The 26006-nt window shown below is 50.7% G+C and overlaps 1 pseudogene across 1 annotated transcript in view; it reads right to left on the reverse strand.

Annotated features, from left to right (window-relative positions):
• LOC146830508 (E3 ubiquitin-protein ligase TRIM39-like) overlaps positions 1 to 26006 on the reverse strand; it is an 80153-nt pseudogene that overhangs the window by 44498 nt on the left and 9649 nt on the right. Inside the window, exons 2-4 of the transcript XR_014961431.1 lie at positions 25836 to 25931; positions 7783 to 8013; positions 2251 to 2273 (exon numbers count right to left, since the gene is read on the reverse strand). The product of XR_014961431.1 is annotated as an E3 ubiquitin-protein ligase TRIM39-like (transcript). The remainder of the gene's footprint in view (positions 1 to 2250; positions 2274 to 7782; positions 8014 to 25835; positions 25932 to 26006) is intronic.

Genomic DNA, 26006 nt, shown 5'->3' on the forward strand with positions numbered 1-26006 from the left:
GTTTTCTGCCCCTAAGATATAATACCAGTTTATACCCAGTAGAGGGATTGTACGCACACTGTAGTTCAATTGGGTGGGTGGGAGTAGCATTATGTGTGGGAGTACACTAGCTAAGTTGAAAGGTGTTTACCCGGGTGGTATAATGGGAGTCGCATATGGTTTGAGGTTATAATCGTTGTTAAAGCATCAGTTGTGTCTGAGGGTGGCGGGGGTTTGGGAATGGTGTGGGGAGGTGTGTCTGCGAAGGAGGAGAGCGAGGGGGGGTGGGATGTTACGAAATGGGTGAAATTTTAAATTTGCCACATGGAATGTGAGGGGTCTAAACTCCTTTGTGAAACAGTACAGAACACACATCTATCTTAGAAGGATTTGAGTTCATTTAGCTCTCCTCCGAGAGACACATATGTTGGAGACAGAAGCCCAGAAACTCCACAAAAAATGGAGGGGACAGCTTTACTCATCCACTTATTCATCCTATGCCAGAGAGGTATCCATATGGGTGGCTCGGGGCTCTTGTTTCAGCTGAGTGGCCGGGTTGCGGACGTGACAGGATGTTACATACTCATACACAACCTATTGAATGGCCGGAATATCTGCTTGCTTAAAGCAGTAACAAGAGTGACTTTTTCAAGGCCCTAGAAATGGAATTATATACTGCATCCGGAAATTCACGAGACAACTATTCGTACATTGGCCCTTTTCATTGTATTCCGCTACACATGGAATCACTTCCGTCGTTTCACCTGGGTGACCAGTTTTCATTCTAAACTGGTCTACTTTTATATGTTGTTATTTGCACTTCCCTTTTTACTACTCAGGAGACTTTGCTCTCCTTACGGTGTACTGATTTTTACTATTCTGCACAATCCTATATTTTCCTCAGCATGGTTGCATATACATGCAGTTTTATATATATTTTAAATAGATTCCGACAAGATCTTCTCTGTATCTATCGGACTACGTTTGGACATTGTCCTTGCTACAGGGCGCTCAGCTATTCTATATTATTATTAAATCTCACAACTAATATATATTCTTTCCTTGCATGCAAAAAGGAACACCAAATACACATATTTCTTTGTATCTTAGAGAGCACAATGCATGCAAAATCTAGTTTTTCACTTGTATTATAATATATACTGGCATTCCCTGTGGCCTCCATGGGTTCTCTTCTTTCGGTCAACATCACCTATCATGGGTACCGCTTTTTATGGCTTTGGGTGAGCTGACGCTACAATGCATTTTTACACAATATTCTCAGTGCGTTGTGACCGGCATATATAATTTCATGTCACTATTTTCCTTCGCCTCATCACTGCTATATGAGGTTGACACATATGAATTTTACGTAAAAGATTTCATGAGAGATGATGTTCCATACCAATGTATGTATATTTTCTGCAGCCTTGAAAGGGTCCAATGGACGAAACACGCGTCGGCTGCTTTTGCTCGTATAGACCAGATATTGGCTGTTCCTGCTTATATATAAACCAAACATTGTGGAAACTACAAATGGAATAAGATAACTTCACAAAAAAGGGCAAATAATTTGATGGACTTCACATTAGGACTACTTTCTTTATTAAATGGACTTTCTATGTGTGCTCTAGTACTTATTATTTTTTGTAATTTTTGCCAAGGACATTGTCCTAAGCAGGTGAACACCCTAGGTGGCAGGGTGCCTGCAGTACCATGATAGCACCTTTACCCCACATGAAGATATATGTGTATGATCCAACATCCCTAACAATAGTGCTGAAAAGTGGATCTGCAATTGTCGTGTGCATAGCCACCATTTGTGTTTGTGTAGGTAGGAAATTATGACTTAGTTTTTGCACAACTCTGATTTGAGTAAAACGTAAAGAGATCTTTCCAGAATGTGCTTGCGTTTTCTGTGTGTTCAGGTTACTCTTCTTAAGACTTCAGTTAAGCTTTAAAGATGCAAATAGGTTTTGTGAGGAAAGCAACTCATTTTTGTTGCAATTATTTCAGGACTCACAGGAGTCTTCTGACAACTCGCAGGGATTTATGAACATTTAAGAGTTTCCTGATGACACAGGGGAGTTTACTGAGAAATTAAGTTTTCAGGAGAGTCTGAGGACTTAAAGGTATTTTTCAGAATGTGAAGTGATTTTATGAGGATCTGAAAGTTTCCTAACACTTTGTGTGAGCTCAGTAGCGGTGTTTACACACAGCAGCAGTGAGACCTGCTCCTTACACACTGACAGGAGGATAATAAACCAGCCTTACCTGCTTAGGGTGCTTCTGACATCCTGCAAAACAGAGAAACAAACACAGTGAAATCAGTTTCCACAGGAGATGTCAAAGCTTTGGCGATATTTTTAGGAGTGACACACTTCTATCTATGGTTAAAAAACAGTGACTGGGGTCACGTGACACAGCACATTCTGGGGTATCGCATGACTAAGCACAGAATGAGGGATTCTGAATGAGGTCACATGATATAACAGAAACTGATCTTCGGAATGGTAATGACATAGCACAGAGTAATTCTGAATGGAGTCACAAAAACACAGCACATTCTGATATTATGAATGGAGTCACCTGACACATTTTATGATGTTCGCAACAGGGTCACATGCATGGGCATCATTTAGGGATTGCCAGGGGTCGCACCTGTGACTCCTGGCTTGCCGCTTGTGACCCCTGGTACTGCTTGTGCGACCTCTGGCTTCAGTGGTAGCAAAATGAGTACCGAGAACACAGCGGACGCTCGCCCTTATGGGAGTCGTTCTCCCCCTTTGTTTTCAGCCAATTTTATATTAAACTAATAGTGAATAATAGATTACTATTCACTGTTAGTGTAGTAAAAAATGGGGCACAAGGATCTAGAATGAGAACTTCTGTAGCAGATGTCATAAATAAAAAAATGCTTTTAAATGTATGTAGGGAACGTGCTTGGGGATCGGAGTGTGGTTGTCTGTTTGTGAGTGTTTGTATGTGTGAGCATGAGTGTTTGTAAGTAAAAGTGAGTGTCAGTGACAGGTAGTGTGTGAGAGCCACTAAAAGGTAGTAAGTGAGAATAAGTGAGAATGAGTGGCAGTGAGCATGAGAGTCAGAGTGAGTGCACAAGTGAAAAAGTATGAGTGAGTAGGAGTTGGAGTGAGTGTGAATGAAGGAGAGAGACTGAGTGATACAGAGTGTGTGAGAATGACAGTTAGAGCAAGTGAATATGAGTAAGTATGTTGGAGTCAGAGTAAAAATGAGTGAGAGTGAGGTAGACTAAGTGAGAATGAATGATTGAGTGTGGCTGATTGAATGTGAGTGAGAATATGATGTAATGCTTGCTAGTCTGCCATTGGCCCTTACATACTGAAGGTAATTTGTGGCTTATAAAGGGACCTATGGAAAAATGCTACTGCTGGAATACTGGAGGCAATTGTAGGCATGGACAGGCACCTGTGAAAACCACTGCCACTGGGACACTGGAGGGAACTGTTGGCATGGACAGGCACCTATGAAAACCACTGCTACTGGCACACTGGAGGCAGTTGTTGGCATGTGCAGGTCCTGTGAAAACCACTGCTACTGGCACTCTGAAGGCAATTGTAGGCATGGACAGGCACCTGTGAAAACCACTGCTACTGGCACACGGCAGGTAATGTTTGGCATGGACAGGCACCAGTGAAAACCACTGCTACTGGCACACTGGAGGCAATTGTTAGCATGGACAGGCACCTGTGAAAACCACTGCTACTGGCACACTGGAGGGAATTGTCGGCATGGGCAGGCACCTGTGAAAACCACTGCTATTGGCACACGGCAGGCAATGTTTGGCATGGGCAGGCATCTGTGAAAACCACTGCTACTGGCACACTGGAGGCAATTGTCGGCATGGGCAGGCACCTGTGAAAACCACTGCTACTGGCACACGGTAGGCAATTGTTGGCATAGGGGGTAACTGTGACTAAATACTGGCACTAGCTCATTGGAGATGCTTCTTGGCATAAGGGAGGAAAACTATGACATACCGGGGCAACAATCACAAAATTCTAGTCCTGATGTACTAGATGTAATACCACCCAGCGGCGGTTTATCTATGGGGACATTGCCTCCCTGTATTTGCTGCCCCCCGGACCCTAATATGCATTTATAAAGTTTATATTACTGGCCACGGTGCTTATTTTACAGCCGCGGGCCGGCTGCACATTGCAAGCAGCAGACTTTCAATTTATGAGTGGGCGGGGAGCGTGGCATCATTATAGACGTCACCAGAAGAATGTCTGGGTCTAAAGATGTGTAAGTGCGCATGTCAGGATGGATGGGTGTCTTCCTATGACCAACCTGACATGTGCACATAAGGCCTCTCCTACCCGCACAACGTTAGGGAGCCAGGGATCACATCTGCAGCCTCCCCGGTCTCCTAAGGAGAGCTGACTTTGCCTCCTATAGCCAATCCCCACGCTGCTCTTATGCTGTGAAGCAGCTTCTGGATTGGCTCAAGAGGCGATCAGTAGGCCTAGTCTCGGAGGCAGCAGGTTTGGCTTTACAGAAGGACATGGCCAATCAGAGTATGGCTTTACTATGAAGCCATGCAGTGATGGGTCATTTTCTATCCCTTGCTGCCTTTCCTTCAGTCCCTCTACTGTTACCGCCTCATCATCATGCCCAGCCCAGGGAGTAGCAAAGACGAGGGCGAGAAGCGCTGCAAATAAGTAACAGTTATGGTAATAAACTATTTTACAGGATTAATGTTTTCTCAAGATGTTTTACAAGACAGAAAATTAACCTGGTAAACAGACATAAGAGATTCCTGAAAAGATGTTCAGAATATGGTATAAAAACATCATGAAAACGGACCATGGAATTAAAGGGTGTAGAGAGCTAAACAAAAGAGGAGTGAAAAATAAAATCACATGGGGAAGCCAGATGAGTGAGGCACAGAAATATACATTTTCTGATTGGTAAAATGCAGACTTCATCATTTAAGTGCACCATGAAACCTCGGAGATGATCTAACAAGGCCATGCAGCACTAAAACGGTAATAAAGTATGACTTCAGGATGGTAAAATTTTAAAGTAATAAGCAAGCGTCCCATGGCCGTATGTTGGTTCATTACAGTAGGAGTTCAGGATGATAAATATTTAATAATAAGCAAGCGTCCTGTGGTGGTATGTTGGCTAATGTTTAATGAAATTACTATCTAGAATGATGAGGGAGAAAAATCAACAAACATATAAAGCAGGGGTCTTCAACCGATCGATCGCGAGCTATTGGTAGCTCGCCGACAACCTGTCAGTAGCCTGCAGCCTGACTCCACTTTTGTATTCTGTCATTGCAGTTTTGTTTATTTTTAGGCCTTTTTTTGCTTCTTATCCATTCTTGCTCGCTGTCGCACACACCAACTGCTTCCATTGGCTATTAAGCTTCGCTGGGGAGTGGTGGGGCAAAGCGAGTAACATCAGTCCTGCATGAGCAGTGTTAGACCGCCCACCATCAGTGACTGGTGCGCTTCCAGTCCATGTTGGCCTCTTCTCATTGGTTGACATACAAGGTGGGATATGCAGTCTTGGATGTGCGTACACTGCCTCTGCCAGCATCCTGCGGACTTTCAAATTATTGGAGGCAATAGAATCTAAGAATATTCGTCAGTTTTGGTTGTTAATAAAATCAGTAACTGAATCTTCTGTTACCCCAATGAGTTGCGTAGTGGAAGAGGGGATATGGGAAGATTATTTACAGGAATTATACCCCCAGGGGAGTGGATGACTTTCATGTCACACACTCTGTAATATGACCAAGGGTTACTTGTGATATATAATTGTCATTCTTCTTCAAACTAAAGCGTTTTCTGTGGCAATCTTTATCTTGGGCGGAAAAAAAACAGTGAGCTTTTCACTACTTATTCCAAATGCCTAGTTATATGGCTGTTCACCCTAACAAAAGATCGGTGAACGCAAACGTAAGTGGTCATCTGTCTCAGGAAAAAAGTAACTGCTTTAGAACAGAAATATTTTCAAACTTCTTAGAAAAGGAGGAATTCGTTTTTTTTTTTATTCTCTAAGATGCTGGCTCAGCTTTTTTCACAATTTGCTCTTTCATTTCCATGTTATTAACTTTCACTGGAATTGCATGGTGTGTTGCATTAACAACAACGTCTACAGTCTCCTCCTGTCAAATAATGACAAACCCAACCATCCGCTCACCACATGCAACTGCTCACCACACAGAGCACCACAGCAATCATGAACTCCATCCACTCTGGAGCACCCACGGACACCTGCCCCCACCACCTCTATTCTCAACACATTAATCACCACAGCCACCTTTACTGATCAATGGAAACATGCAGAGGTCAGACCGCTTCTCGAGATACCCTCCGAGGAACCCAGCAAACTCAAGAACTACCGCCCCATCTCTCTGCTCCCCTTCCCAGCCAAAGTCCTTGTGAAGGTGATCAATCACCAATTCACCGAGCAGCTGGAGAGCAGAAATCTGCTGGACACCTCCCAAACTGGCTTCCACGCCCACCACAGCACCAAGACCGCCCTGATCACCGCCACCGCTGACAGTAGGTCCCTCCTCAACCGTGGGAAGACAGCGGCCGTGATCCCTCTCGACCTCTCAGCAGCGTTCGACACTGTATCTCACCACACCCTCATCAAAAGAATCTGCCACATCCGGATCCAGGGAGACGCCCTCAAATGGATCACATCCTTCCTCACAGGACGAACCCAAAAGATCTTCCAACCACCCTTTGCTTAGGAACCCAAGAGCATAAGCTGCGGCGTCCTTCAAGGCTGCTCAATCAGCCCCACCCTGTTCAACACATACATGACGCCTATGGCCGACATCATCAGAACCCACGGCCTCAACTTCATATCCTACACAGACGATGCCCATCCTCTCGCTCACAGAAAACCCTTCCACCACCAGGGCCATCTTCCACAACTGCATCACGAGCGTCACCGACTGGATAACGACCAACTGCCTGAAGCTCAACACGGATAAGACGGAAGTGCCAATTTTCTGGGAATAACACCTCCCTGTGGAACGACACCTGATGGCTCTCCTAACCCAGACGCACACCCACACCGACAGACCACACACGCAACCTCAGCATCATCCTGGACACCAAACTCGCCATGAAAGACCAGACGAATGCAGTCTCCTCCGTCTGAATCCTCACCCTTCGCATGCTCCAAAAGATCTTCAGATGGCTCCCCATCAACACCAGGTAAGCTGTTACTCAAGTTCAAGTCACCAGCTGGCTGGACTACGGCAGCGCGTTCTACGCAGGACTCATCATCCAACTCCTGAATGGATTCCAGACGATACAGAACTCAACTGCCAGACTCATCCTGGACCTCCCCGGGAGGAACCATATCCCCCCCCCCCCCACCCAGGAACCTCCACTGGCTCCCCATCTGTAAAATATCCCAATTCAAGATGTTGACCGACACCTATAAGGCCATCCACGACCAAGGACCAGCATACATCAACCAACGCCTGAACTTCCACAAACCCTCCAGACACTTGCCCTTCACCTCCCTCGCCCTCACTCACACTCTCCACATCCACCGAAGCAACAGTGGAGGACGTTCCTTCTCCTACCTCACTGCAAAGTCCTGGAACAACCTCCCCTGCACCTCCGAACATCATCCTCTCTCCCTGTTTTCAGAACAGGAATCGAGACCTGGCTTTTCAGCTGATCCCAGCAAGAGCCCAGGGCCTGGATACCCTCACGGGTGATTAGCCGTGCTCTACAAATCCAAGTAGATTGATTGATTGATTGATTGATTGATTGATTGATATCTCACCTTCAGGAGTTCCCACGCTGGCTCCTCACACTTCTTTTCTATTACTGTTATCAGGGCGTTGAGAGAGGTGATTTGATTGGACAGTTTGGTGATATTTGCATTTTCTACCATGGTGATTTTCCTCTCCATCTCCTCCAGTTTTTCACAAAGTGTTTGCTCATGTTCTTTCAGGAGTTGCCGCAGTTTTTCAAACCCAGATTCAATTTTATTCTTCTCAGTTCTTAACTTGTCCTGTCGTAAGCAAAGACACAAAAGCTGGTTAGTTATTAAAAAGTTCAGGGGGAGGGTCGAGGGGTTAATAGCTACTTTAAAAAATCAGAACACTAGCGTGCTTTTCCCTATTTCTGAACTGCAGCCTCTTACTACCTTCACTTTAACAATCTTGCATCCTTCTCCCACTCCTGCCCTCCCCCTGTCCTCAGACACCTCACAAACTGTGGGGAGGTCAGAATTTGTGAGGCTGCAGAGAAGTTAGATCCATGAAGAAAGTGCAAGGAAGCGAACCCACCACAGACAGAGAAAGTCAAAGACCCAGACTGGAGACTGGCTGAAGTCAAATGTGAGTGGATGTGACTAGCACAATAGAATTTAAATGAGGGGGGGCAGGAAGTTTGAACCCTTGGGATGAAAGAGAGGATGTAGGTGGTGTGCATGCTGCCCCGGTCCTGCCAGGACACTGGAAATGTTTGCTCAGAAGGAGACGCACAGGGTGTGTCCTACTAAGGCTCTCATACAGAGTGAGGAGGAATCACTGGTGTGGTTATTTCCCATTCAGAATCATAAAAACATTATGTGTATTCTGTTATTGAATGGAGAACTACCAGATAAATCAATGTTACTGCACTAGTTTCTGTCAGTAATTCAGCAATTCCTATAGAAGATGGGTGAGGAGTTTGGTTAGAAATCTTGTCCTATCCCAAGATAGGAGCCTGTGTGTTATCAGGTGAGGTATGTCATACTTTAGCTTAGAGCAGGAGCCTGTGTGTTATCAGGTGAGGTATGTCACACTATGGCTTAGATCAGGAGCCTGTGTGTTATCAGGTGAGGTATGTCACACCTTAGCTAGGGGCCTGTGTGTTATCAGGTGAGGTATGTCACACTGTGGCCTAGAGCAGGAGCTTGTGTGTTATGAGGTGAGGTATGTCACACTGTTGCTAGGAACCTGTGTCTTATCAGGTGAAGTATGTCACACTGTAGCTTAAGGCAGGATTGTGTGTGCTATCAGGTGAGGTATGTCACACTGTTGCTAGGAACCTGTGTGTTATCAGGTGGGGTATGTCACACTGTTGCTAGGAACCTGTGTGTTATCAGGTGGGGTATGCCACACTGTAGCTAAGAGCAGAAGCCTGTGTGTTATCAGGTGAGGTACGTCACACTGTGGCTTCGAGCGGAAGCCTGTGTGCTATCAGGTGAGGTATGTCACACTGTACCTTACAGCAGGAGCCTGTGTGTTATCAGGTGAGGTATGTCACACTGTGGCTTAGAGCAGGGGCCTGTGTGTTATCAGGTGAGGTGTGTCACATTGTAGCTTAAAACAGAAGCCTGTGTGTTATCAGGTGAGGTACGTCACACTGTAGCTTGCAGCAGGAACCAGTGTGTTATCAGGTGAGGTATGTCACACTGTAGCTTAGAGCGGGAGCATGTGTGTTATCCAGTGAGGTATGTCACATTGTGGCATCGAGCAGGAGCTTGTATGATATCAGATGACGTATGTCACACTGCAGCCTAGAGCAGGAGCCTGTGTGTTATCCGGTGAGGTATGTCACTGTAGCTAGGAGCCTGTGTGTTATCAGGTGAGGTATGTCACATTGCAGCTTCGGAGGCTGTGTGTTATTAGGTGAGGTTTGTCACACTGCGGCTTAGAGCAGGAGCCTGTGTGTTATCAGGTGAGGTATGTCACACTGAAGGTTAGAGCAGGAGCCGGTGTGTTATCAGGTGAGGTATGTCACACTGAAGCTTAGAGCAGGAGCCGGTGTGTTATCAGGTGAAGTATATCACACTGTAGCTTAAGGCAGGATTGTGTGTGTTATCAGGTGAGGTATGTCACACTGTTGCTAGGAAAGTGTGTTATCAGGTGGGGTATGTCACACTGTTGATAGGAACCTGTGTGTTATCAGGTGAGGTACGTCACACTGTGACTTAGGGCAGAAGCCTGTGTGTTATCAGGTGAGGTACATCACACTGTGGATTAGGGCAGAAGCCTGTGTGTTATCAGGTGAGGTTTGTCACACTGTAGTTTAGAGCTGGAGCCTGTGTGTTGTCAGGTGAGGTATGTCACACTGTAGCTAGGAGCCTGTGTGTTATCAGGTGAGGTATGTCACACTGTGGCTTAGAGCGGAAGCCTGTGTGTAATCAGGTGAGGTTTGTCACACTGTAGCTTAGAGCAGGAGCTGTGTGTTATCAGGTGAAGTATGTCACACTGTGGCTTAGAGCGGAAGCCTGTGTGTTATCATGTGAAGTATGTTACACTGTAGCTTAGAGCGGGAGCCTGTGTGTTATTAGGTGAGGTACATCACACTGTTCATTAGAGCAGGGGCCTGGGTATTATTAGGTGAGGTATGTCACACTGTACCTTAGAGCAGGAGCTTCTGTGTTATCAGGTGAGGTATGTCACACTGTAGCTTAGAGCAGGAGCCTGTGTGTTATCAGGTGAGGTATGTCACACTGTTCCTTAGAGCAGGGGCCTGGGTATTATTAGGTGAGGTATGTCACACTGAAGCTTAGAGCAGGAGCCTGTGTGTTATCAGGTGAGGTAAGTCACACTGTAGCTTGGAGCGGGAGCCTATGTGTTATCAGGTAAGGTAAGTCACACTGTAGCTTGGAGCGGGAGCCTGTGTGTTATCAGGTGAGGTATTTCACTCCTGTGGTGTGTCACTAGTATACAGGTAGACAGTTGTGCTCCTGTGATGTGTCACTAATATACAGGTAGAGGGTTCTGCTCCTGTGCTGGGCACTAGTATACAGGTAGTGCCAATTAAGTCATCTTAAAGAAATTGCTGAAGAAACACGGATCAGTCATAGTCTCTAAAGGAAACAACACGTTTGCATTAATTGTTTGAGATATTTAAAGGTGTGAACCATGACAAATCTAATATGCAGCCTATTTTGCTAAGATTTTAATATTATTGGCATATATGTTGCATACAGAATTGTAATAATGAAAGTTTATGTTATTAAATTGAGAAACGTATACCTCATCACTACCATGATTAATTAACGTTCTGTGAGTTTGATACAATGCAGGAACCTTTAGCCCGCTCAAGATGAAGGAAAGGTCTTTTGTGACATCAGCGGGGGGAGGGGCATATCAATTATATGCTTCACTGTTGATCTAAAGGAATCCCCTCTCATAGTCAATTTTGAATTCAGAGTCCTCTTCCTTGTTGTTTCGACCCTCTGTGGGCCTAGAAGGGTCTTCGTCAGGACAGGGTTCCAAGCTTCAGGACCTGTTCACAGTCTGCATCCTAGAGAGTGACTGGACAAATAATGTCCTGCAATAGGGTAAGGGGCAACTGCCAATGACAACCATAGTTCTCCGTCATGTTTTGGACACAGCGTTTCTACCCTTTGTGGACTTCTGTAGCAGCCTTCATCAGGACAGGGAGTTGGGGGATCTGTTGGCAATGTGAAAATTCTACCAACTGAGTCCCAGAGCGTGATTGGGTAATTATTGTCCTGCACCAGGGAAAGCCACAGAAGGTAGTCAGTGATCTGTACGGTAGGGTATGTTAGGACGGGAATGTCTTCAGAATGATAAACAGGGGTGTATGCCCGCAGTGAGTGCCTGACTGTTTGTGAAACTGGTGTCCTGACCTTGCCTGGCCGTGTAATCCTGCTACTATAACTTGTGCAGAATCCTTGGCCTATCCCTGATAATGGGAGTTTCAAACCCTGTTTGCTGATGTGGAGGGGCGCGCCAAGTGTGCACTCATGACCGAGATGACACTACTTCCCTTGTCCTGAGTTAGCCACCTAATGTGGTGGTGGCAGCGTACTAAGTTTTGTGTTTCATTAGTTATGACCTGACCTCTTTCCATGTCCGATGAGATTGCAGTCTATTGTACTGCTTTGGTGTGAGCCCCAGACCCATGCGCTAACCTTCCGTGTGCCTGTCCAGTGCACGTGTGTACAGTGGATGTGCAGCACATGTGTGGTAATAGAAATCTGTGTATAGTGAGAGTCCGAGTAGTGGGTCCAGTGGCATCCATTTTGTCTCCCTCTGGCACAAGATGGAGGGTGGGTACAGCTTTCCAAGACATGGAAGTGCATTGACTGCATTCCTGTGGCTTGAGGGTGGATATCCAGGCACTAAAGTGAGTGAGGACGGAGACAGGGCTACCCTTGGGATTGAAGTTTAAGTCCTTACTAGCAAAGCGCTGCTGATTAGTTCTTCCTATGCACTGCCTTTGAGTAGATGGTAATAGTGAAGGGAGGGACAGCAGTTTTTGTTGTTAGGACGAGAATTATTTTAGCAGGACCTGCCCTTTTGTCTCTCATTACTGCTTCAGGAAATCTGATGACAGCCAGGGCCAGAGACCTCACACTTCATTGTGCCTCTGTTTTGGACACTCCTGCTTGACGCCAGAATCTTTGCCACTCCCTGTGTGTGTCATCACCTTGCACAAAGACAGTGTCTTAGAGACAGCTTGAATATTACATTTGAAAAAGAATCAACAAAAAACAGTTCCAAAGCCTGAGAGCGGATCTGCTTCCCAGTCACCAAAATGAGTAGAATAAAATAGGACCCAAATCCCCCGCTTACGAGATCATCTTGACCAAGGACGGGAGTGCTTTGTACTGTACCCGGATCACTATGTGACCAGGGCTGGTATCTGCACAACAGACCGTCTCCCAGAGCTGAGGGAAAAGCACCCGAAGCCTGCATCACATTGAGAAAGAGCTGAGGACCTGCCTAGCACCTAGGAGCCTGCATCACTTTCAGGAAGAGCAGAGGACCTTCCTAGCACCCAGGAGCCTGCATCACTTTCAGGAAGAGCTGAGGACCTGCCTAGCACCAAGGAGCCTGCATCACTTTCAGGAAGGACTGAGGACCTTCGTAGCACCTAGGAGCCTGCATCACTTTAGGAAGAGCTGAGGACCTGCCTAGCACCAAGGAGCCTGCATCACTTTCAGGAAGGACTGAGGACCTGCGTAGCACCTAGGAGCCTGCATCACTTTCAGGAAGAGCTGAGGACCTGCCAAGCACCTAGGAGCCTGCATCACTTTCAGGAAGCGCTGAGGACCTGCCTAGCACCTAGGATCCTGCATCACTTTCAGGAAGAGCTGAGGACCTGTCTAGTACCTAGGATCCTGCATCACTTTCAGGAAGAGCTGAGGACCTGCCTAGCACCTAGGAGCCTGCATCACTTTCAGGAAGAGCCGAGGACCTTCCTAGCACCTAGGAGCCTGCATCACTTTCAGGAGGAGCCGAGGACCTTCCTAGCACCTAGGAGCCTGCATCACTTTCAGGAAGAGCTGAGGACCTGCCTAGCACCTAGGATCCTGCATCACTTTCAGGAAGAGCTGAGGACCTGCCTAGCACCTAGGAGCCTGCATCACTTTCAGGAAGAGCCGAGGACATTCCTAGCACCTAGGAGCCTGCATCACTTTCAGGAGAAGCCGAGGACCTTCCTAGCACCTAGGAGCCTGCATCACTTTCAGGAAGAGCTGAGGATCTGCCTAGCACCCAGGAGCCTGCATCACTTTCAGGAAGAGCTGAGGACCTGCCTAGCACCTAGGAGCCTGCATCACTTTCAGGAAGAGCTGAGGACCTGCCTAGCACCTAGGAGCCTGCATCACTTTCAGGAAGAGCTGAGGACCTGCCTAGCACCTAGGAGCTTGCATCACTTTCAGGAAGCGCTGAGGATCTGTCTAGCACCTAGGAGCCTGCATCACTTTCAGGAAGGACTGAGGACCTGCCTAGCACCTAGGAGCCTGCATCACTTTCAGGAAGAGCTGAGGAGCTGCCTAGCACCTAGGAGCCTGCATCACTTTCAGGAAGAGCTGAGGACCTGCCTAGCACCTAGGAGCCTGCATCACTTTCAGGAAGCGCTGAGGATCTGTCTAGCACCTTGGAGCCTGCATCAGTTTCAAGAAGAGCTGAGGACCTGCCTAGCACCTAGGAGCTTGCATCACTTTCAGGAAGCGCTGAGGATCTGTCTAGCACCTAGGAGCCTGCATCACTTTCAGGAAGGACTGAGGACCTGCCTAGCACCTAGGAGCCTGCATCACTTTCAGGAAGCGCTGAGGATCTGTCTAGCACCTAGGAGCCTGCATCACTTTCAGGAAGAGCTGAGGACCTGCCTAGCACCTAGGAGCTTGCATCACTTTCAGGAAGCGCTGAGGATCTGTCTAGCACCTAGGAGCCTGCATCACTTTCAGGAAGGACTGAGGACCTGGGGGGCGTGGCTAAGATGGCCGCCGAGACGGACGCGGCTTGCTGAGGCTCCGAGATCGGGCTTTCACCTCGCCTGTTCTCGTGGAGCCTGGGAGCAATTTACAAACCTCTGAGGCTGCCCTGAGGTGCGGGGAGTCCGGTGCTGGCGGCACGGTAGTGGAACGGCACCTGGGTGCCAAGACTCCGAGGCGGGAGCTGGCCGGACGAGGAGGCGCGGACCGCAAAATGGCGCCCGCCCGGCTCCGCCGCAACCACTGATGACCTACGAGCCCGGGGTCAAAGCGCTGGAGGCGGAGATCCCGCTCCCCGCAGGAGCCGGCTGACTGCCCCGGGAGCGGATTGCCCGGAGTGAGGGCGATGCTGTGGCAAACCACGGGTTCCGGTGCCTCGGGGGTGCCGGTGAGCCCCCCATGAACCCCCCCCGTGTGGTGGACATTGGCGGTGCGTCGGGGCGCCACCGACGCTGAGAAGAGGTGAGACCCGACGAGGGGTGCTGTGGACGCAAGCATTGGCCGGCGGGGACTGCCGCCACTATCGACCAGCGCGGCAGGGAGGTGATCGGCAGGAGACCGGAACGTGACCGTGCAGTGAGACTCTGGAGGCTGTGGTGCAGGTGGGCTTGCGCAGCGGTGCCCAGGTCTGAAAGCGGCGCCGGGGGGGGGACTCCCGCGTGGGGAGGCCTCCGGTGGTGACCATGGAGACGTCTGCCTGACTTTCAGATGGCGGCCGAAGGCATCCTGGCATCGTGACTTGGGAGGTGGAGCGGCGAGACCGTAGAGTGTTGCACGCCAGTTCCTGAGGCCCGGGGGTGCTGCCCGGATCCCGCACTAATAGCAGCGACCCCCGGGGGTCTGTCCAGAGTACAGGGGAGACGGCGGGAGATCCACGAGGCGCGGAAATCGACACAGTCTCCCAGACAGAGTACTGCTGATCCGGCGGCGGAGTCGGGCCCGGGGGCACACGGCGGAGGACTCTGGCCGCAGGTGAGCAGGGACTGGCGACGGCGCCGTGGGAGACCTCTACCGCATGAGCGGCTGCCTTGCCCTCCGCGGCCCTAACTACCCCACAAGCGATACGGCCCGGCAGCAACGCCAGTTGAAGACGAGTAGCGGCGGAGCGCCAGAGGGCTCAAGGCCAGCCACAACCACACCTAGCCCGGATACTGCGCCTGTTCCGCGTCTGCGATAGCCCTCCTGGTGGACACCATGGGCAAGTCCAGGGCGGTGCTGTCGACCCCGGGGGCAGCGTCAGGGGTCCCGGCCGGCACGCGTGGAGGGGCCCCGGTGGCCGCAGGATCGAATGGGGAGCCCTCCTTGTCGACCAAACTGGATCAGGTCCTGGAGGCGATTGAACAGTCGCGGCTCTCCTTGGAGCAGTAGTTGGGCACCCTAACTACGGACGTCAGTCTCCTCCGTGATAACCACCGTAAACTAGCGGATAGAGTCACGGACAACGCCAAAGCGGTCGCCGACATCCAACCTATGGTGGACACACACCGGGAATCGATGCACGCTTTGATGAGTCGCATGTCCACCATGGAAGAACGCGTTGATGACCTGGAGGGGCGGTCTCGACGCTGCAACATTCGCGTCCTCAGGCTGCCGGAGGGAATTGAACGGGCGGATGCGGTGGAGTACGTTGAAACCTGGACTAAATCGTTCACTCCTGGCGAGGACCGCACGGCCTACTTCTCTGTCGAGCGGGCGCACCGCGTGCCGGCCCGTCGGACGCAGCCGGGAGCCCCACCTCGCCCGATGCTGGCCAAATTCCTCCACTTCAGGGACCGGGACGCGGTGCTACGGGCGGCCCGGCCCGCTACGCATCGAGAATAAGACTGTCATGATCTTTCCCGACTACTCACGTGCGGTCCAACGCCAACGGGCGTCCTTCCTGGAGGTGAAACGGCACCTTAGAGCAGAAAACATACAGTACTCTCTCCTATTCCCGGCCTGTCTGAAGATCATCCACGGCGGTGTCACCCACTTCTTCGCGGTGCCGGAGGAGGCGCACGACTGGGCGGACCAGAACTGCACGGTGGGCCGGCGGACCGGGCGTCCTCAAGAACAACGAGCGACTGTGGGGGGACGCAGGAGGCAGCGCTCGCGGAGACGACACCGCCCAGGTACCCCCGGGGGGCCGCCACATACTTTGGGATCACCGGACTTAGAGCAGATCGTCCAGGCACGGCGCCAGGCCCTCAAAGCGGCGGATGGGCCTTTGCCCGGCCTCTCCGGCAACGGACTTGGAGCGTGCCCCCCATGTCTTCACGTCAGAGGAGGAAGAGGACAGTGAGGCGACACAGTCCGGAGTGGACTCGGGGGCTCTGCCTTCAGTCACCCCGCGAACAGCTGACGATCTGATATGACTAGCTCTGTATAGAGGGCCACACATCCGCAGCGTAGGGTGATACTCCCCGCCCCGTGCATTTGCCGGCCCGGCGCTCCTGGCGTTTCCCCCGTTGCCTCGGGCACTTGCATCCCCTGCAGCGCTCACATTGCCCAAGTGGCTAGCCATAGATATTGCACATAGCCCGCTTGTAGAGCCTTCAGCAGCCGCCAGCCGACCCCCCTTCACTAATAGGTTCATGCTCTCATGCAATTCGGGAGTCAGTTTGGACGTATCGTGCTTGGCGATATGTCCCCCGTGTTGGGGCAAGTTACGTTTGCCTCACCCTAGTTTCCCCTTCCCTTCCTACGCACACCTTCTGCACTATGTCCCTACCCACGCGCCGCTGAGCTGCTGCATTGATGTGCTGGACCCACGGGGGCGGGACGCGGGGATTAGCGCCGGGGGCCCCTGGGGGGACCCGACTGACCCGTCCTGAGACGTGCACTAGACACATGTATTGATGGCGCAAGCCGGTAAAACCACACTTCTTACACTGAATGTGCGAGGCATGCATACAGCGCGCAAGCGATACTCCATTTACGCATACATTAAGCGTCACCAGGCACAAATTGCAATCCTGCAGGAGACACACCTAACGGCGGGGGAGGTGACGAAACTGCGTAGGCGCAGGCGGGGGGCCATTTATGCCACAACTTACTCCGCATTCGGTGCCCTCATATGGGTGCGCCCGGGAGTACCGTTTCAGGAACTGTCACACGTAATAGATCCGGAGGGTCGCTATGTACTATTACTCGGCCGGTTAGACGGCCAGACGATATTACTAGGCAGCATCCATGGGCCGAACGTCGATCAATCCGCATTCTGGGACACGCTGTCCAACCCCTTGAGCACATACATGCAGGTGCCGTGGATCTTGGGGGGCAATTACAATTGCATACAAGACATAATCTTAGACAGATCTCACCCGCCCCTCCCCACCTCCCCCATTGTCACGCAGGCCAAACGGTTCACAACCTGGATGCGTCATTGGTCTCTGGCGGATGCTTGGCGGACGCGGAACCCCACCGCTAAACTTTACTCGTTCCACTCCAGACCGCATAACCTTAGAGTGCGCCTGGACTGTTTCCTTTGTTCCCCCACCATTCTCCCTACCGTTCTGGACGCTGACTACCTGGGTAGAACTATATCAGACCATGACGCCCACATGATAACATTGCAATGGCGCCCGCCGCATCCCCCCGTCCCCGCTTGGCGCCTTCCACAGGACAGTCTTGAAGACCCGGTCTTCCGACAAACCTTGGCGGATCACATCAGTCAATATTTCAGGGAGAACGCCGGCACAGCCAGTACATGAGCGTTGGAATGGGATGCTTTTAAGGTTGTAACGCGTGGCAATTGCATTCGTCATATTGCGGGGGTCTGACGGGTTCTGGAGGGGGACATTCAGCGGACGGAAGGGGCACTGGCCGCGCTCACTAAGGAGACAGACCCCGCTAAAGCCACACCGGCAGCGTTAGCTAGTGCCGAGACTGCGTACAACGCAGCATTGGCAAGCATGCGTCGGTTCAATTTCGCGGCATACGCTGTTAGGGCCCACACAGAAGGCGATCGCGCGGGCACCCTATTGGCGTGGCTCTTACAGCAGGACTCGAGCCTTCCGACCATCACGGCCATTCGTGACGTCCAGGGTACCTTGGTGTATTCGCAGGGGCGGATACTCAAGGCCTTTCAAGAGCTTTATATGCGCTTGTACACTAGGCCCCATCCCCCGGTGTCGAATGACGCCCGGGCTGAGTTCCTGGACCGTGTTCAGCTTCCCCGCATAGACCGCGATACGCGTCTGGACCTAGATCGCCCTCTCAAGGCGGCCGAGATTCGGCACGCCATGAAGGCGCTGGCCAATCACAAGGCCCCTGGCCTGGATGGCTTCCCCCTTGAATTTTACCAGACTTTTGCGTCCCAGCTGGTCCCTCAACTAGAATTGCAGCTCCAGGCAGCTCTAGACGCGGGAGTCCTACCTCACTCCATGCGCGAATCCTTGATAGTATCCCTCCTTAAACCAGATAGAGACCCGCATCAGCTAGGCTCCTACCGACCCATAACTCTATTGTCGGCGGATTATAAAATCTATGGGAAGGCCCTGGCGGACAGGTACACCACGATCCTCCCACGACTTGTCCACCCGGATCAGAATGGATTCGTGCCTGGTAGGCACACCTCTTCTAACATCCGGCGGTTGTTCCACGTGCAGGACCAGGTGCGAGAACGGTTCTCTCGGGCAGCGTGTCTGGTGCTGGATCTCGAGAAAGCGTTTGACACGCTCTCCTGGGCCTACCTGTTTCAGGTCCTGCTACGCATGGGCTTCGGACCCAAGCTGCTGGCTTACACTCGGCTCAGTTACTCCTCGCCCAGTTCCAGAGTGCGCATAGGCCCTCTCATCTCGGACTCCTTCCCGATCCAGCGTTGTACCAGGCAATTCGCATTGGCGATGGAGCCGCTGGCGACCCTGTTGCGCGGGGTGGGCGAGGAATGGGGCATCCCGATAGGCGATTCTATCCACGCACTATCCCTGTACACTGATGACGTACTCATATATGTCTGGGACATCACGATCGACTTGGCCACTATCTCACGCATCCTGCATGATTTTGCGGAGGTGACGGGCCTTAGTGAATTGGGCCAAGTCCACCGTCTATCCCTTAACGCAAGTCGTGCCGCAGGGTCCGATACGCATAGGAGATGTTGACATCTCGTGGAGCCCCCAAGCGGTTCGATATCTCGGCGTTAAATTATATCATACGCCGCAGGATATATATGAGGGGAATTACCGCACACTGATGGGTAACATCCGATCCCTGGTTCATTTCTGGAAGGGCCTCCACTTGGCTGTCCCGGGAAAGATAGCCGCCGCGAAGATGATCCTGGTCCCGCGCCTGCTTTACCTCTTCTCCAATCTTCCGGTGGTTCCCCCGAGATCCCTGTTCCGGGAGTTGGATACCCTGCTTGGGACCCTCATTTGGGGCAACGGCCGCCGGCGTATTGCCCTGGCAAAACTGCAATTGCCCCTTGATCAGGGTGGGTTGGCGGCTCCCTCATTCGAGGCGTATTTCCTTGCCGCCCAATTACAGTGGGTGTCGCGTTGGACGGCAGGCCGGGCACAAGAGGAGCTGCTCACGGAGACGGGGCGGATTCCAATCCCCGCTGTCCATCGCATGCTGCTGCCGGGTGCGGCACCGCCGTTATCCCGGCCCCTCCAGGTCATGACGGCGCGCGCCTGCTTGGCGCATGTTCACCGACTCAGTCGGGGTACTCCCCTGTACTCTCCACTGCTGCCGTTGGTGGGGCTCCCTAGGGGTCGGGCGTATTACACAGAGCAAATGATGCGGGTGTGGACGGATCATGCGGTGACGGAGGCGGGGATGTTGTTCTCCGGGGAGAGCCTGCAGACCTTCGATGCACTGATCGGGGACTTCGAGCTTCCCGGGGGGCAATTCCTTCGGCACAGGCAGCTTCTCACGGACTGCCGCAGGCAGTGGGGGGGGGGCTCGATACGGAACCCCCCACGCACCCGGTCATCCATGCGATACTGCAGATGGGGTCAGGTCGCCATCTTGTCACTTGGATCTACAAAGCGGTAAGGACCCTGCGGAGTCCCACATTAGCGACCCTTAGAGAACACTGGGAGGATGACTTCCAACGGCCTCTACATGACAGGGAGTGGACCAGGGCTCTGGAATACACAAAAAAGTGTCCCGCAACTATCGGTTTAAGAACATACAGTTGCATATATGGCACAGGGCGTATCTAACCCCCGAAAAGTTGCAGAAATATTTCCCTAACGGTGTGTTTGGTTGCCCTAGATGCCCGGAGCCTGCTGCCTCGTTTAGGCACATGTTTTGGGATTGTCCGACGCTCTATAGTTACTGGCACACAATTCACACTGCCCTCAAAACGGTTACAGGGTTCCAGGACCTGGACACATGGGAGGCGAGCGCGTTGGGTATTCATGGGCGACATAAACCGCAGAAAGTGGAGAGGAAATTTGCTTTCCTGGTGTTGCTCCTCGCCAAACGATGCATTGCTATGCATTGGAAGGCGCCGGGGGGGCCCCCTCTAGCGGCATGGGTGGGAGCAGTCAAGAAGTGGGGCAAGGCGGAGGAAACCACACTCAGAACGGAGGAGGCCCGGGGATGCGCAAACACCCGATCTCCATGCCCTGGGCCATGTTAATGCACGCTTTCGCGCAGGAAACAGCGGCTGTGGCGAGCTCAGGACCGATTGACCCCTCGGGGGCGCCCGCGACTCCGGAGCCCACCCCGGGAAATGCGCAGGCAGTCCAAGCACCCGGTGCCTCGCAGAGGCGGACACCACAGGTCCCACCGCCAGATTCCTTATAGGCTATGATCGATGCCCCCACACCCCCTGCCCCCTCCCCCCTTCGCGCCCGCGACCACCCCGACCTTCCCCCACACGATGGTCCAGCACTCGAGCGCATAGATACACGTATTTCTGATAGGCGACATAGTGCACCCCCATTCCCTAGTTCTCTGCTCCCAGTTAGTTCACGGTTATTTAATGGCTGCACTCCTATAGCCTATACGACATCCCTCACAGGGGTTCAATCACATTGCACGGCACCCCTGCGGCGAGGCGATCACTGCGTGCCCTAGTGAGGCATATCCAGAGACTGGTCGCGGACACACACCGGCAGCCCCAATCAGGGTAGAGGCGAACGGCCTGAGGGCCCACGAGGCTGCGAGACCGAAAGGGCTGTGACCGGGCGCTTATGCTATGTAAGTCTCTGTGATGATGGCGATACCGTCTGTGCCTGCGCGTATTATTGTTTATAAATGCCAATAAAAATGTTTTACAAAAAAGGAAGGACTGAGGACCTGCCTAGCACCTAGGAGCCTGCATCACTTTCAGGAAGCGCTGAGGATCTGTCTAGCACCTAGGAGCCTGCATCACTTTCAGGAAGCGCTAAGGACCTGCCTAGCACCTAGGAGCCTGCATCACTTTCAGGAAGAGCTGAGGACCTGCCTAGCACCTAGGAGCCTGCATCACTTTCAGGAAGCGCTGAGGACCTGCCTAGCACCTAGGAGTCTGCATCACTTTCAGGAAGAGCTGAGGACCTGCCTAGCACCTAGGAGCCTGCATCACTTTCAGGAAGCGCTGAGGACCTGCCTAGCACCTAGGAGTCTGCCAGTGAGAGAGGGAAGGAGAGTGTCACGTGCTGAAAGAGTACTGCCTGTCAAGGAGAGAAGCCCAGCATATTCTTGGCATGAGCAACATCCAGAGAAAGCGACTGCCGGTCAGAGAGAGGACAAGAGTTATCTGTGTTGTGTGGGATCTCCCTGAGCAGCGCTGAATCATTCAAGTGAGAATCACCATTGGGTCGTATGATGCCCTGATAAGTGCCTGCCGCTGCCTGATATCATACCTGCCTAGGAAGAACCACCAGCAACGTTGATGGAAAGAACTGATACGGCCTGGGAAGCTGCAACTGCCAATGATGACCATCCGCTGAATACTAGACCCTGAGGCTGCAACTGCTATGAGCGAGTATCTGTGTGCAACGAGCCTAAGAGGCCACAGCGGCCAAAGACGAGTGTCGCCGTGCAGGCCTGCTGAACTGATTATCACCAGCAGTCCTAGTCCCAAATGAGGCTTCCCTACAGATCCGCGTAGCTGACTCCGCTGATACAGGAATGGGCACTCTGAGCACCCCACCGCAGAGTAGGTATAGCAGGGCAGAGAAATCTGCAGTCTGAGCAGTATAGCTTATGCCCGTGTGAACTCTTTGAGGCAAAAGCCATTGAACTGATCTACGCAGCAGCAAGTGGAGTGACCCAGATTGAACGGAGTCTGTGCTTGAATAAACCCTATGCCCTATGACATCAACCAAACAAACAGGATTTATAGAACACGGCTAATCACCTACAAGGGTATGCCGGCACTGAGAACATACAGGAGACCACAGACATTAAAAATTCTAGTAGGGCACCAGAGAGGGTGCTGTGCTTTTTGGGGGATTGTACATTGCAACCCTGCAACTATATTTTTATTAAACTGCTGGTGTTTCCCTTTATTTGGGCTTAAAGGACTTTATTTCTTAAGAACAGGGCTAGACATAACAATATTGCATCTGTTGGTTGACTGTTGAGTTCTGAATGCCTGCCCGCCCTCTACCTCCGTGAGAAGCCTTTGACTGCTCGACCTCGCTATCCTGGGAGTCAAGTGCAGAGAGGGATGTCCTTGACCCAGTGTCGAGCCATAGTAGGACAGACCTCAGGACACCAGAGGCAAATGACCTCAGTAGTACACATTCACAGATGAATATCTCCAGACTGTGTATAAACAAACCCAGCAGATTCACTCTCACATAGGCACACCCATGCATACACATAATCACACAGAGGTGCATATGTAATCTCACTGATGTAAAACTCCAGACCTATGTACACACAAGTTCACAGATGTACAGACTGATGTATAACTCCAGACCTGTGCGCACACACAAGCTCACAGACACACACACACATACAGACTGATGTATAACTCCAGACCTATGCACACACAAGCTCAGAGACGCACACACATACAGACTGATGTATAACTCCAGACCTGTGCACACACAAGCTCACAGATGCACACACATACACACTGATGTATAACTCCAGAACTATGCACACACAAGCTCACAGACGCACACACATACAGACGGATGTATAACTCCAGACTTGTGCACACACAAGCTCACACATGCACACACAGACTGATGTATAACTCCAGACCTATGCACACACAAGCTCACAGACGCACACACATACAGACTGATGTATAACTCCAGACCTATGAACACACAAGCTCACAGACGCACACACATACAGACTGATGTATAACTCCAGACCTGTGCACACACAAGCTCACAGAAATACACGCATACAGACTGATGTATAACTCCAGACCTATGCACACACAAGCTCACAGACGCACACACATACAGACTGATGTATAACTCCAGACCTGTGCACACACAAGCTCAGACGCACACACTTACAGACTGATGTGTAACTCCAGACCTATGTACACACAAGCTCACAGACGCACACACGTACAGACTGATGTATAACTCCAGACCAGTGCACACACAAGCTCACAGACGGACACACATACAGACTGATGTATAACTCCAGACCTGTGCACACACAAGCTCACAGACGAACACACATACAGACTGATGTATAACTCCAGACCTATGCACACACAAGCTCACAGATGCACACACATACAGTCTGATGTATAACTCCAGACCTATGCACACCCAAGCTCACAGACGCACACACATACAGACTGATGTATAACTCCAGACCTGTGCACACACAAGCTCACAGATGCACACACATACAGACTGATGTATAACTCCAGACCTATGCACACACAAGCTCACAGACGCACACACATACAGACTGATGTATAACTCCAGACTTGTGCACACACAGGCTCACAGATGCACACACATACAGACTGATGTATAACTCCAGACCTATGCACACACAAGCTCACAGATGCACACACATACAGACTGATGTATAACTCCAGACCTGTGCGCACACACAAGCTCACAGACGCACACACATACAGACTGATGTTTAACTCCAGACGTGTGCACACAGAAGCTCACAGATGCACACCATACAGACTGATGTATAACTCCAGACCTGTGCGCACACACAAGCTCACAGACACACACACACATACAGACTGATGTATAACTCCAGACCTATGCACACACAAGCTCACAGACGCACAAACTAACAGACTGATGTATAACTCCAGACCTATACACACACAAGCTCACAGATTCACACACTTACAGAGTGATGTATAACTCCAGACCTATGCACACACAAGCTCACAAACGCACACACATACAGGCTGATGTATAACTCCAGACCTATGCACACACAAGCTCACAGACACACACACATACAGACTGGTGTATAACTCCAGACCTGTGCACACACAAGCTCACAGATGCACACCATACAGACTGATGTATAACTCCAGACCTGTGCGCACACACAAGCTCACAGACACACACACATACAGACTGATGTATAACTCCAGACCTATGCACACACAAGCTCACAGATGCACACACATACAGACTGATGTATAACTCCAGACCTATGCACACACAAGCTCACAGACACACACACATACAGACTGATGTATAACTCCAGACCTGTGCACACACACAAGCTCACAGACGCACACACATACAGACTGATGTATAACTCCAGACCTGTGCACACACAAGCTCACAGATGCACACCATACAGACTGATGTATAACTCCAGACCTGTGCGCACACACAAGCTCACAGACGCACACACATACAGACTGATGTATAACTCCAGACCTATGCACACACAAGCTCACAGACGCACAAAATTACAGAATGATGTATAACTCCAGACCTATACACACACAAGCTCACAGATGCACACACTTACAGACTGATGTATAACTCCAGACCTATGCACACGCAAGCTCACAGACGCACACACATACAGGCTGATGTATAACTCCAGACCTATGCACACACAAGCTCACAGATGCACACACACAGAGATGCCATGGTTTTGCCCACTCACAAATACCACCAGAATATGTGATAAGCAAACCCCTAGACAGGCATTCACATATGCAAGTACAAACCCACATCCAATAAATCCAGACTGAACCATACACAACCCTAAAACACACATGTACAGATATGAGCACATGCATCTGGATACTCTATGGCTCAACATGTATACATGCATACAAAGACACACAGAAACATTTGTTCAAGCCCACAAAAACACAGAGATGAGTAGACATGCATGCACTCCCATGAATAACTCCAGGGTCATCCATACATGAATACATAATTAAACACGTACACCTAAGCATGAATATGCAGCCACACACATACGGGTGCACGCACAAACACACACACTGGTATATACTCACAGCCAGCTAATGTGATATCTGTGCACACACACACTAACACACACCAGTATGTAAGTACTAACTTAAGGTCAGAAGAGTAATTCTTGTTTTTATTTATTTTTGGACAAGCCCTTGGCTGATTTCAGTCCCAATATCCAAGCACATTGACTCCAGTCAGTATATCTATTTGGTGCGGACCATGACCCAGTCTGTAGGGTGACTCATCAGCCTCTGTCTGTCACCACAAACACACGGGCACAGACACATACAGACACACAGAGACACAGCACTCACTGCAGCCTCTCACCCTCATGGTTTTATACTGTTCCTCTTCCTTGACTTTAGACTCCAGAATATATTCCTCCTCTTTCTTCAGAAGACGCCGCCACTCTTGAAGTTTTACCTGCAGAGATGAGATTGCAAGAAATAAGTGTATATTTGTAGAGTGTAGTCTTACTCACAAAAAAAGAGTCACTAC

This window comes from Triturus cristatus, chromosome 5_1 (genome assembly GCF_964204655.1).
Source record: "Triturus cristatus chromosome 5_1, aTriCri1.1, whole genome shotgun sequence".
Classification (NCBI taxonomy): Eukaryota; Metazoa; Chordata; class Amphibia; order Caudata; family Salamandridae; genus Triturus; species Triturus cristatus.